This window comes from Nilaparvata lugens, chromosome 6 (genome assembly GCF_014356525.2).
Source record: "Nilaparvata lugens isolate BPH chromosome 6, ASM1435652v1, whole genome shotgun sequence".
Taxonomy (NCBI): domain Eukaryota; kingdom Metazoa; phylum Arthropoda; class Insecta; order Hemiptera; family Delphacidae; genus Nilaparvata; species Nilaparvata lugens.
The window spans coordinates 22,199,424-22,212,032 of record NC_052509.1 but is presented as its reverse complement, the minus strand read 5'-3'; the positions used below and the strand labels follow the sequence as shown (position 1 = coordinate 22,212,032).

Genomic DNA, 12,609 nt, shown 5'->3' with positions numbered 1-12,609 from the left:
TTTCGAATGATAAAAACAGATTTTCCGTCGCACCCAGATTTTTTCCGCCATTTTGAACCGCCATTTTAAATCCAACTTCTTTTTTTCAATTTGAAGTTGGTCATATGATACATGATTCCGATACAGGATTTCCAGAGAAAAGGTATGGTGAAAACCGCACATCGATATCTCAAACCTTTCTAGCATGGCCCCTGCGCAAGGATGACACGCAAAATCGTGAAGCGTTCCACATTTTTTTGATACTTTTAACTTTGATTTTTTCAATTCTTCACTATTAATAATAATTATTATTATTCTGAAGCATGGAAATAGATCGATTCCATTGCATATTTAGTATTTTTTCTTTATTATTGTAATCTAACTGTCATTAATATTTATTTAGCAAATCTTCATTTCATCAAAATGCTGTTTATCTTGATCAATACTTCAAGACCTTTATTAGTTATTGAATAATAGTTGAATTCTTTTTTCTCTATCAATGAGATTAATGTACCTTCATTATTAATTATCTCAATATTTGCTTTACATTAATTAATCTGTAACTTATTTATTTGCTAATAGTGTGGAGAATGAATCTGCAAGAGAGAGAAAAAGCAAAATCTAAATATTGAATTACGAGAGAGAAATAGCAAAATCTTAATGAAAAGAATGAATCAATGAGAGAGAGAAATAGCAAATAGAGAGCCGTTTGATAGAATAAAGAGAAGACGCCCGATGGGTCAGGTCAAGGCGTTTCAGCTAGCATCTGGACAGAAGCGTTGTTTACGCGACCTTCTCCATTTATGGAAATCTCAAATTTCCCCTCAAATTGCCTGCACTACGCCCCAACCTTAATCACAGACATCGATATCCTTTATTCTAAACACTTGTAATGATTAATGGTGGATTTGATTAATGACTAATTGACTTGATGTGAAATAGGTTTTAGTCACAGCTATGTTAGATAGTAGAACGAATACTATTCGGTCATCTCTGCTCTAACTTTACTTGAAAAATTCTCTTTCAAATACTACCGTAATGAATTATGAATGACAGGTTGAAATTCTGAATCTGAATGATGAATGACCATGCTGAAAATCTGAATATATTGGTTTGCTTCAAAATATTTTGAGTATTTCAGTAAATGTCCAGATAGATATTATATGAATGATAAAATTTCTCAATGAATAATCAAAATATTCCACATCTGAATCCATTTTCATACTTTGTAGGTTGGGAAGGAACGATAAGTTTGAGTGTGAACCGGCCTCATTTCAATACACATCTCAATAAATACAATTCATATTATATTTTAATCACTCTAGTTTAATCCCCTTACAAGTTTATAATGTATTGAAGCATTGAACGTTAGGGGCTGCACCCTAACTTTGCTCTCCCAGGCATAAAGTGGAATAATTTTTTATCCTGTAATATTCTCGTATCATTTTCAAGGGCCAGTTAAGTGGTTGTATGTCAATAATTTGTTTTGGACCATTGTAGTAGTAACGTATTTTGGTTCTTTTATTGCTAATAATTATTATTATTCATCATTATTTTACCCGTATTGTTAAGAATATTATCACATCCTGGAATGGAATAATAATAGAATAATATGATTCTAGAACTTATAGCTGAAAATATACATAAGAAAGGAGCGAGATGTTCCAATAAAATATTGAGAAATTGTTTTCTATGATATTTGTGATGAGAAATTCAACATTTTAAATGTATCTGAGAGGCTTAAAAGAGAAGGATGCATGGGAAAGTTCTAAAGAAATTACCGAAACCATAATTTGTAACAAGTATTTTTTATCGTTAACATGGTTTTTTTACTTTATTAGCATAAGCATCCATTATCATTGGAATCGTATTGATCCTGAATGAATTTATTAGAGTATTCCACATGAATCAACTTGGAATAAATTAATATTGTTTCAGAAAAAAACTATAGAAACGCTAGGAGGCTGAACGTACTTAAGTACTGAAAAGTAAGGAAATGTCACTGTTTTTTTTTTAAACACTCCCAATTATTGAGAACGACAGCTTGAGATGATTATGTTTGCAGCTGGTGAAAAAGCCCAGTCTAGAATGTTGTCTGCTCTATGCTCTTCCTTCATGGAATTTATAAGTCTTATCTAAGGAATTCCCAGAACGACCCTGAACATCTTCACAGCACCACATTACAACTTTTTATCGGCTCTCTTGTCGCCGAAAAAGAAAACTTATTTCTTTTTGTAGAAAGAGAACTGTGCTAGGATTTAATGCACTGAGAAGTGAGAATGTGCATCTGTTCTCTTGCAATCATCACTGATCATCATACTGACTATTCATGTACGGCAAAAATCATTAGGATAGGCCAATAAAGGTTGCAATTAAGATATCATGACGAAATTTACCATTTTTACGTTCTATGTTTCTGACAATCAATATTTATAGGAGTTTCACTTGTAAGTTGTCTGATAGTATAAGTTGTTATAGGAGTTGTCATAATAAAAAAATTTTATCAGAACCCAAAATTTCGAGCAAGGGTACTAGAGAATTTGAATCATGCGAAAATGTGTATTGCTTAAGAGAATTCGGTCTCACAGTTTAAACATATTTTATATTCCTTAACAATAAACTATCATTTTCAACTGATGGAAAATGTTCAAACATCATATACGTCATGTCATTTTTTCAATCTATATTATTCATTACCTGCCTCTTTAAACAGTGGAGATATGAGTGATAGCAGCGTATTAGTGATAGCTGGTAGCCTTATATTAAGAGCTATTAGCACTGAACGATTTGCCAAGTCATAAGTTATTGCCGCCTGTGAGAAAATGATGGAAAACTTTCAAGAGGAGGACAGTAGTAATGTTTTTTTCAAGGCATATGGAATATATTTACTTTTATAGTGAATATCTATTTATATACATTGGTGTTTCTCATCATAAGTTCAACTACCAGTTGCTAATAGCGGTGTGTCAATCAAAATTCCTGGTTACCTTCCATTCACGAGAAACGAGTCAGCCATGTATACAAGTGTTTATTTTTATCGGATTATATTAACCTGCGAGCTTTGGCCTGCTACTGTTTTTTAAGCCGGATCGATTTTGAAATTTAAATTTATTACTTGAACGAACCTCATTAATTTGTGTTCGACTTATATGGTGGTCATCAAGATCACCTATAACTGTCAATTTCAAATTCTTGCAGTCTGAACTGTTTTTCAAGTTTCTCTTCTCTGTAACTTAACATCTAGAAACTTTTAAATATTATAGTAATAATAACGTTATGAATACTCTCGATGATATAAGTAATGTAGAATGATTTTTTTCATTCAATTAAAAAGTTTAAATCGTTGAAGAAGTGGAAATTTTAGCAAGCTCATCTTCATTGAATGAGCTTTTTAATTTTGTTGATTATACAATATCTGGTAAATAAGTATAAAACTTTCCAATATAGAATATTTCAAAGCCAATATTTAAATAAGACATTCAAATAGGCTGATTGTTGCAGATTCCAAAAAAAAGAAAAATTCTAGAGGAGAGGGTAGGCTTGTCGTTTACAATGTCCAGCATGAAACAGATCTCTAAACGAAAAATAATTTCAAAAAATATAACTTGCAGACTATCAACTCTATCTCAAACTCTATTAAGTGGAGTAGATTAATGTATTTTATTCCGATCACATTGTATCTGCTTGTTATGCGGCTGATAGCAGTAGTGACTTGAGGCTATTGCAATTGCACTACATAGAACAGTAGCAGTTTGATGGTCGCTTTCAAAAGCACCGACCAGCTATTGCGGGAAAACCTCAAACACAAAAGGCAGGTTCACACTGGCAGGTCACAAATCGTTTTTCAGAAAAAATAGTCCATTGTTTTTTTTTAGTGACTAGACAATAATAATTGTTAGCTGAAACATCTTAAGCACTGATGTGAGTCCAAGCGAAACCACTGCCTAATTTGGACATTTCTACTTCTGAGATCATATCTGTCTTCATATTATAATCTTGAACACAATTATTGCTGGGGAATAGAGTGTTTATAGTTATTCTATAACTCTATTGATGTTACAGCATCGAATTTGATTAGTTTCTATTGAGATTGAATAGATATAGTATTCTAGATATCGATTAATTTGATGAAGCGAAAAAATAAATTGATGGGAATTTATTCATCCCCTTAAAAATGAGAGGAAACTAAATGTCACAATCTGACAACAAAGCTTCCTCAATAATTCAGCGTTAAAAATCACCATCAGGAGAGGACATCAGAATTTTATCGATTGTAAATTGTTTAAATGAATAAATAATGGAAAAACATTATTTCTCACAGCCCTACGAAGATTAGGCTATCTCTATAATTGTTCTCCTGTTGTTTACGATCAATTTATAATTGAATGAAAAACAGGCCAATACCACCAAGCTACTTGCCCTCTTCTTCTGAATTCCAATGAATTTTAAAATTTAATATCAAAACGCATTCACAGTAGTATCATGTAGGTATAGGGACTCTAACTATTTCTTTGATACTGTTACATTTTCAAGATATTCCTTATTTTATGCATAGTCCATTATCGACTTTGACGTTGCGTTGCGAGGAGAATTACATTAAATCGCTATTTAGGGGTTAGTTTCTGATTTGTGGATGATATTGATATTTCCTATTAGCAAAGATTGTATAAATTTCAAGCTACAAGCACCATCTATAAAAATTATGGACTCAAAGTCGTAGAGGCTTCCTTTGTAGTCAAGTTTTACCACCATGAAGTAATGCAAGAACTGGCAGACCATTAACGTTAACAGTGATTATGCTGCTTGCCTGTTTTATGGCATTTCACCGGTTGGTTCTTAATACGAAATGATTGAACAACATCCATGGAAGGGAAACAATTTGTTATTCTATACTTAACGCTGAAATGTTTGTATTACCTTGCATACTACTTGGTTGTTGAACTTTAATTAAGTAGGTACTTTGGGAATTAACTCACATGCGGACTTAGTAATTCGAGCCATCCTACAAGTTGTTTCAACTGAGACTGGCTCATAATGATAGGCGATTAAGTTGAATGTTCTCATTCAACTAAAAACCAATACGAATTATTTACTTTGATACTACTATTCCTCCCCTCCTTTTCCTGGCCATCTGTTTGATTTCAGAGAGATAACGGATCTGAATAACCGATAAAAATTATTAATGGAATATGGAGGGAACGAGGATAATTATTGATATATGAGATATTCATGTTAATATGATACCTGTAGTCATATTTTATCCTTATTTTCAACATCTAATGTTAAACACTAATTAAAACATTATCTTTCTTTTTGTTCCAGGTGAGGTTTTCCTCTCCATTGGTTTATTCTAATTTTGAAAATATTCATGTGAGTATTCATTCATTCTTCATCGTATTACTAATAATAATCGAATCAATACAGTACTTCAAATGTCTTGAGATACTTGGATATAGATGTCACTGGAAATTTTATCCATCCAAAAATATTATTTCTAAGGTGGATTATTCCTGCCTAGATTGTGTGATACATATTCAGGACAACCTATATTCAAATATGCATTATCGAATCTCTGATAATATAGAAGAAATGATAATAATAACGAGTGACCTGGCTGACTCATGTCTGGTGTCAGAGTTTTCAGGTTGCAACTGATCAACTTCCGGGCCTCTGACATGACCTAACGACTGCTTTAGAAGTAGAATCAAAGGAATCAAATTGATGATGAAAAAATGGTAAACAATGCGGAATAATAAAGAGCCCTCCCTTTATTTTTATAAATATTTGATCCCGTTTTATAGAATAAACTGGGAGTCTCAATTCAGATTAAACATAGTATGTATTGATAAAAAATACTGTACGTTTTAATTCTCCCAACAATTACAAAAAATCTATTTTTGTCTTATTGAGAACGAGGAGTGAAATTACTTCTCTCTGATGAATCTCTATTCACTCCTTGTTAGAAACTTTGAGCTTTATTCACGCGCTGTGTCATCTTGATTAACGATAGGATATCTATTTAGTAGAAGGCTGTTGTTGGTGAATGGTGATTGTCACCATTCAATAGAGGTAGACTTTCGAGAACGGTTTAGAAGACTCTCAATTGATGTCAAGGAGATGAGACAAAGCGTCGAGTTTTGAATCATGCACGACGGAGATTAAAGCTAAATTAATTATGAATTAAGATAGCAAACACGCGACATACAGGCTTTGGTAGTCGTCAAGAGCCACGTCAGATGTATGCAGAGATTCGAGCTTAAATCTCGTTATTATCCTTCATTATCCAAAAAATTCGTTCATGACAAGATACCAACTCTTTCCCCATTATTAGAGTTCTTGGATAATTAATCATTGATGGATTTTTGAGGGAATCAATAATTGCAATTCAATAATAGTAAGAATTCGTATCAGTTTTGGAGAATGCTATTTTTATAGCTCCTGCTCTATTTATACTTCTATGTCATTCTAGACTCCTCTAAACCAGAATAGTCTATTTCAAGCTATATTATAGACTCTAATATATTTATTTTTGTTGTCTAAGTCATGCTTACTTCCATTGAAGGCAATATCGTGTATTACTATACAGTACATTGTGGATTATTTTTCCGGAATTATATCCACGTCAACTAATTAATGTATGATTTGTACGATAAATTCTCATAATGAATTATTGGAGAAAGTTAATGGAGAAATAAGATTTTTTATCTGCTGTATATAGCTTTTAAGTGATGAATAGTGAAGCCAGATCCCAAATTAATGACCAGTTTCACGCTCATATTGTAGAACTAAATCAGTTTCTTTGCTTCCTCTCCAGATCAATTAACCCAGTTCAGAAAATGGGAATGTATTTTTCTACGGATTCAAAGACCCTATTCCATTCCAAAAATTAGTATTAGGATCATTTGACTAATCATTGATCGTATAACCTTCACCAATAAGCATCAAATACTAAGAAGCAAAACAAAGAAAGAGAAAATGATACCGTATAATGTTTCTTGTCAATTACTATGACAGTTTAGAATAAATTGATATGAGCTTGACATATTTTCAAAGTTTGAATATCAGATATATTATATCAAAGCATTCATAAATAGATCTAGACCAAGTCCATTAAAATTATCTCACACGATTGTGCTTGAACGAGTTGAGTAGGCTAAATTGTCATTAGACGTATCAATAAACGAATGATAGTTTTATTCGAACATGCTTTTGTTCTCTAGATTGATATTTTCGGTTTGTCTTTACAGAGCATGCCACGTAATAGGTTGGTCCTAATATAAAACAAAGAATATCACTATCAAATTACATTTATGCCTCTACAAAAGCAGATCATAGCACTTCTTAAAAACTATTTATGTTTTCAGTGTGAACAACAATATCATATAATATTTGAAATAGGAGGGATACTAAAATTATATATTACTAGCCGGCAGGCTCGCTTCGCTCGCCATATCCGTCTAGGCAGGGGGCTCCGCCCCCTGGACCTCCGACTGGATCGTCCAAATATGAGATCAGCAGGCTCGCTTCGCTCGCCTGCATTTTTATCATATGTTAGGACAATCCAGTCGGGGGTCCAGACTAAACGTCTGGCTAAACGGATATGGCGAGCGAAGCGAGCCTGACGGCTAGTAATATAATATTCCCAGGATTGAAGTAGCAGTGCCCAATCAATTTTTCCGCGATAAATGCATTTAAATCTTCAACTTGGTGCCAACCTAACAAAATCAATTCAACTTAATGCCAACCTGACAAAATTATTAATTTAGTTGCCAGTTAACAACTGTTTCGAAGAGGTACTCTATCTAGATTAAGTTCTATAGTAACATATGATATGGAAATTTCAATTATAATTAAGAGATTGGGAGAAGAAGAATATACATGCTAAAAGACTAACTTTAAACCCTTGAAAACAACCGTTGGAGGTAAAATATTGCCAAAAGATTTCTTAGTGCGCCTCTAAAGGGCCAACTGAACATACCTACCAAATTTGAACGTTTTTGGTCCGGTAGATTTTTAGTTATGCGAGTGAGTGAGTGAGTGAGTGAGTGAGTGAGTGAGTCAGTCAGTGAGTGAGTGAGTGCCATTTCGCTTTTATATATATATATATATATAATATATATATATATATATATATATATATATATATATAGTGACTAGATATAGGGACTATTATGTCATCCAATCGAGACGCATTGGGCCCGTTCTGTGTACATGGAATGTGGTAAATTGTCCGATTCACAATTTACAATTTACCAAGTTCCGCGTTCCATGGGAGGAATTTTGGCAGATTCTGTTCCAGAAACCTGTTCCAGCTCCAAAATCCTGCCCCACAGTCGAATTGTGGTAAATTGTCCGACATGGTACAGTTCCAACTATCTGAGCTCTCATTGGTCGATTATTGTAGTCTGCTTGCTTCTCTGCGCATGCGCTGATAGTTTGTTCACCATAGCCTAGCATAGCATAGAATACATAACCAACAATATGATGTTTGATAACCATTCATTAAATGAATTTTTCTCGATAGAAAATTTGAGAGTAATGGGATAAAAGAAATTTACACTTTTCTAGACGGTAGGTTTGTAAAACAGCCTTTCTTCATTCAGGTAGCTAGTAAACGACACAGTTTAGTGTAAATCAACTTTATATGTACGCGCCAAAAGCTTTGACCAACGATTTTGAAATGGCGTTCCATGGGAACATTTTGCACTAGTCACGTGATGGAACAATTTACGATTGGAACTGGAACAATTTCTGTACACAGAACGTACACATTGTCAAATACTCGAATGCTGTATGTTTGGAATCAGGATTTATTATGTTTTATATGCTAGGGCTTTAGCAATGAGTTTTATTCCACTCAAGAATTCAAAACTGAATCAAGCAATCAAATTCAATGTGAAAATAATTTAATGATTCTTGTTCATGATATGTACCGTATTGATTCTATAATACTGTATTTGAGATTTTAAATATTTTAAAACGGATCCTATTGACTATCCTTCATAGCTATAAACATTTCCACTGACTAGTTTTCTTCAACTTTTGAGTATGAAACACTTCAGTTTCAAAATAGTCCAATTCGGATTTTTGAACATGAGATAAAACGTATTGATACACATAGCTTTAACCTGGCACATACTAGAGCAAGACTAGAGATAGGTACAGTTCACTATGAAAAATCAATTGTCTCATGAATATAGTGATGTCTATTCATGTGAACTCCGACACAGCTTGTTACTTTCCTTGCCCTACTACCATAGGTAAGGAAAGTACTGTTTTCCAAAAAAAATTAAGATACCCAAATTTCAAGTTTTCTGTACGTTTCAAGGTCCCCTGAGTCCAAAAACACGATTTTTGGGTGTTGGTCTGTGTGTGTGTGTGTATGTGTGTGTGTGTGTGTGTGTGTGTGTGTTACACGATAACTCCATTCCTAATTAACCGATTGTCTTAAAATTTTAAACTTAAGGTCCTTATACCATGAGGACCCGACAATAAGAAATTCAATTCAAGATGGCTGAAAAAATGGCGGATAATTACTAAAAAACCATGTTTTTCACGATTTTCTCAAAAATGACTTTACTGATTTATTTCAAATTCATACCCTGTATAGTTATTTATCAGCTCTATCAACTGGCATGAGTCTTTTTCCTTGGAAACTAATAGGGTCTACCCCATCCTTGAGAAATGGACTTTGTAAACTCCTTCTCGTGCATATGGTAGGTAGGTAGAGCAGTTTATAAAAATAACACATAGTCGAGATATTCCATCTGTAGAACAGCTGTTTTGACGACTTTTAAAAAAATCATCGAATTTTACAATTTACACAAAGGAAAAAGTACTCTGAAAACAATTATATATACACATATACAGTAGTGTGATCTTAGTTTCAAATATGTTGCCGCCAATCATCATTATGTTATTCCTCTAAATTATTCTCGTTTAAGAATGAGGCTCACAGTTCAATGAGCAAGGAAAGTTGTGTGAGTGTAGGCCTACCACACCAGATTTTTGTCAACTAGTGGACGCATGATAGTCAACTGTATGTGGACAGAAGCCCAGATTTACAATGTGATTGAAAAGCGGAGCAATGTTCTGTACTAGTGGGGGCTACTAGTGGGCTACTTTTCTCAGCACAGGTCTGGACCTTCCATAGCTTTGATGCTCTTCTTCCAAGAAGCTCCTCTTCTCCGGGGAATACTGATGGTGTGTGATGTGGTTGGTGGCGGGAGAGGGGATTGCCGCCGTACTCAGAGCACGTCTCTATTTGACCGACACTCTCTATGGTTAGTAGACACAGCAGACTGCAATCTATCCTTATATCCTCGAAAATGATCGAGTTCCTTCTTTTTCTTGGAGATTAAGATAGAGGAGGAGGAGGAGGAAAAGAAGAAAATGGAAGAGGAAGAAGGAGGAGGAGAAAAATACAAAAATAGCAGTAGAAGTAGAGTAGAAACAAGGAGATGAAGAAGAGGATGATGATAATAATAGGAAGGACAAGAATACTTAGGAGTGGAAGGAGGAGGTGAAGGATGAGAAACTTGAGTGAAGGAAGGGAGAATTTTTTTTTAAACTAGAACAAGAAGAGGATAATGAGTAGGATGGGGAAGACAAGGAGAATGAGTAGTAGGAGAAATAAGGAGAATAAGGTGAGGGTGAAGATTGAGAAATAAATTAAAAAGGAGGAGAAAATTTAGAAGGGCGAAAATAAGTTGCAGGAGGAGAAGAAGGAAGCTGAGAAAATGAGAAGTATTTTAATTACGATAAGTGAAGATAAACAAGAGTATAAGCAGAAGAAGCAAGTCAATGGCATATCGGAAAAGAAGCAGAGGAGAAAAGGAAAGAAGAAGTCTGAGAAAATCAAGAAGAAGAAGAAGAAGAAGAAGTAGAAGAAGAAGATGGAGTTCTCTGCACAGATCCTTCTTCTTTTCCTCTCATTTTTATCAGCAGACAAGTGGCTAGCAGCAATACCAACAACTGATTCCATTGTGTAGCCCATGGTGACTGGTTCAGTTTACATTCTTTCCGCCGTTTAAATTGAGATTACTTCAACCCTTGAAAGCTATTTTTTTAAGTAACTCATGTAACGTATTTCATGCTGGTTTCAACAAATAAATTATTATCTAAGTAGTGGAAAAATTTGTAATTCGAAAACAACGTTATCTGTCTTGATTGCTTCCTTATAAGACAAAAAACTAATAGAGTATTTCGCACTGTTTTATTTATCCAGTTTTGACTCTCTATCTTGATTTTTCGAAATTAATAATATATTTCTACGATTTCTGCAGCTTGACTTCTGCAATAATTGATACAACAAATACGGTTTCACTCACTATTCGTTCCTTTTTGAAGTATTCAGGGAACTCTCATACATTGAAGTTTAAAGAGAGCACAAATCATGTCATGCATTTTGAAACATTGGAAGTAGCAAATCATTTTCGGATTGGTTCTTAATATGATCCAAATGTCTTCAAAAATTGTATTTGAGCATTTGATATAAATTTTGTTAAATCGAACAAGTTAGAAAGAGGGCGAACATGTTCTAAAAACGAATTCTGGTTAGTAATTAAATCCATTCACAAGTAATTACAATTCACCATTGTTTTGGTACGGTATTTGAACTTCCGTCTTCCTTCCCTGCAAAGTTCTTGTGATTTCCTAATAATATTTCGAAGCGGCTTTTTAAATTTTCTCAAGACTTAGCACTCCTATTCTTCATCGAACCGCCCCAACAATATAACTACCATGACCAATGTACAACTTCGCCATTATTTGTAGAGGCTTATGGCACAGATTCGAGAGGCTATCCCATAAATAAGAGGCAGCAACCATCCTACGACGTCGACGTCCATCATTTTAACAACCTATTCAAAGACTCCTCCGCGAATCATCGACTCTGTCCAGTGCAGAAACAAGATATTCTATATTATCTGTAGGATATTGTATAGATATTCTATAGAATGTGCAGATATTGTACATATTCTGAAGAGAAGTCGTAATGCACAATTTGCCTATGGTGCCGAACGGTGAACGTCTCTGTTGGGGAAACTGTTATCGGCCATTTGTGCATTGACAGTTTGTGCATTTGAACGAGACGTGAGAACAGAGTAAAGTTAGCAAAGGTCACTGGCAATTATTCATCGCCAGCGATACGCGCCACAAATTCGTTGTGTAGGAAACGTGATCAACATAAATGAATAGAAAACTTGGGTGCCCTGTTTTATAGCTTGTCAGGATAGTTACAAACTGTTAGATTTATGTTCTGTTAGGTTTGATGAGGTTTGGTTCTTCATGATAGGATAGACGTTGGAGAGTTGATTTTACAAAATATTCTCGTATTACCAAGTGTTGCATTCATTCTATTAGTGTCGTCAATAAAAGTTTTTTCATTTTATTCTTGTCAAAATAATGCAAATGTTCAGAGAAGATTAACTAGGCTTAAGATCGCAACCAACCAAAATTCAAGTAGTAGATTACTACAGTTACTAAATTCACAGTTAGTAGATCACTTGTTACACATCTATCAATTAGTTCTCATTTTATAAAAAGGTTGCCTTTGAGAAGCCTTTTCGTTACATGATTTAGTGATTTCCACTTAATAAAACTATGTTTTCGCCCCACTTGGATGTAATG

The 12,609-nt window shown here is 34.1% G+C and overlaps 1 protein-coding gene and 1 pseudogene across 1 annotated transcript in view; both read left to right on the top strand.

Moving 5' to 3' along the window:
* LOC111049935 (muscle M-line assembly protein unc-89) overlaps nt 1–12,609 on the top strand; it is a 316,788-nt gene that overhangs the window by 178,058 nt on the left and 126,121 nt on the right.
* Nucleotides 86–236, top strand: LOC120352121 (annotated as a pseudogene).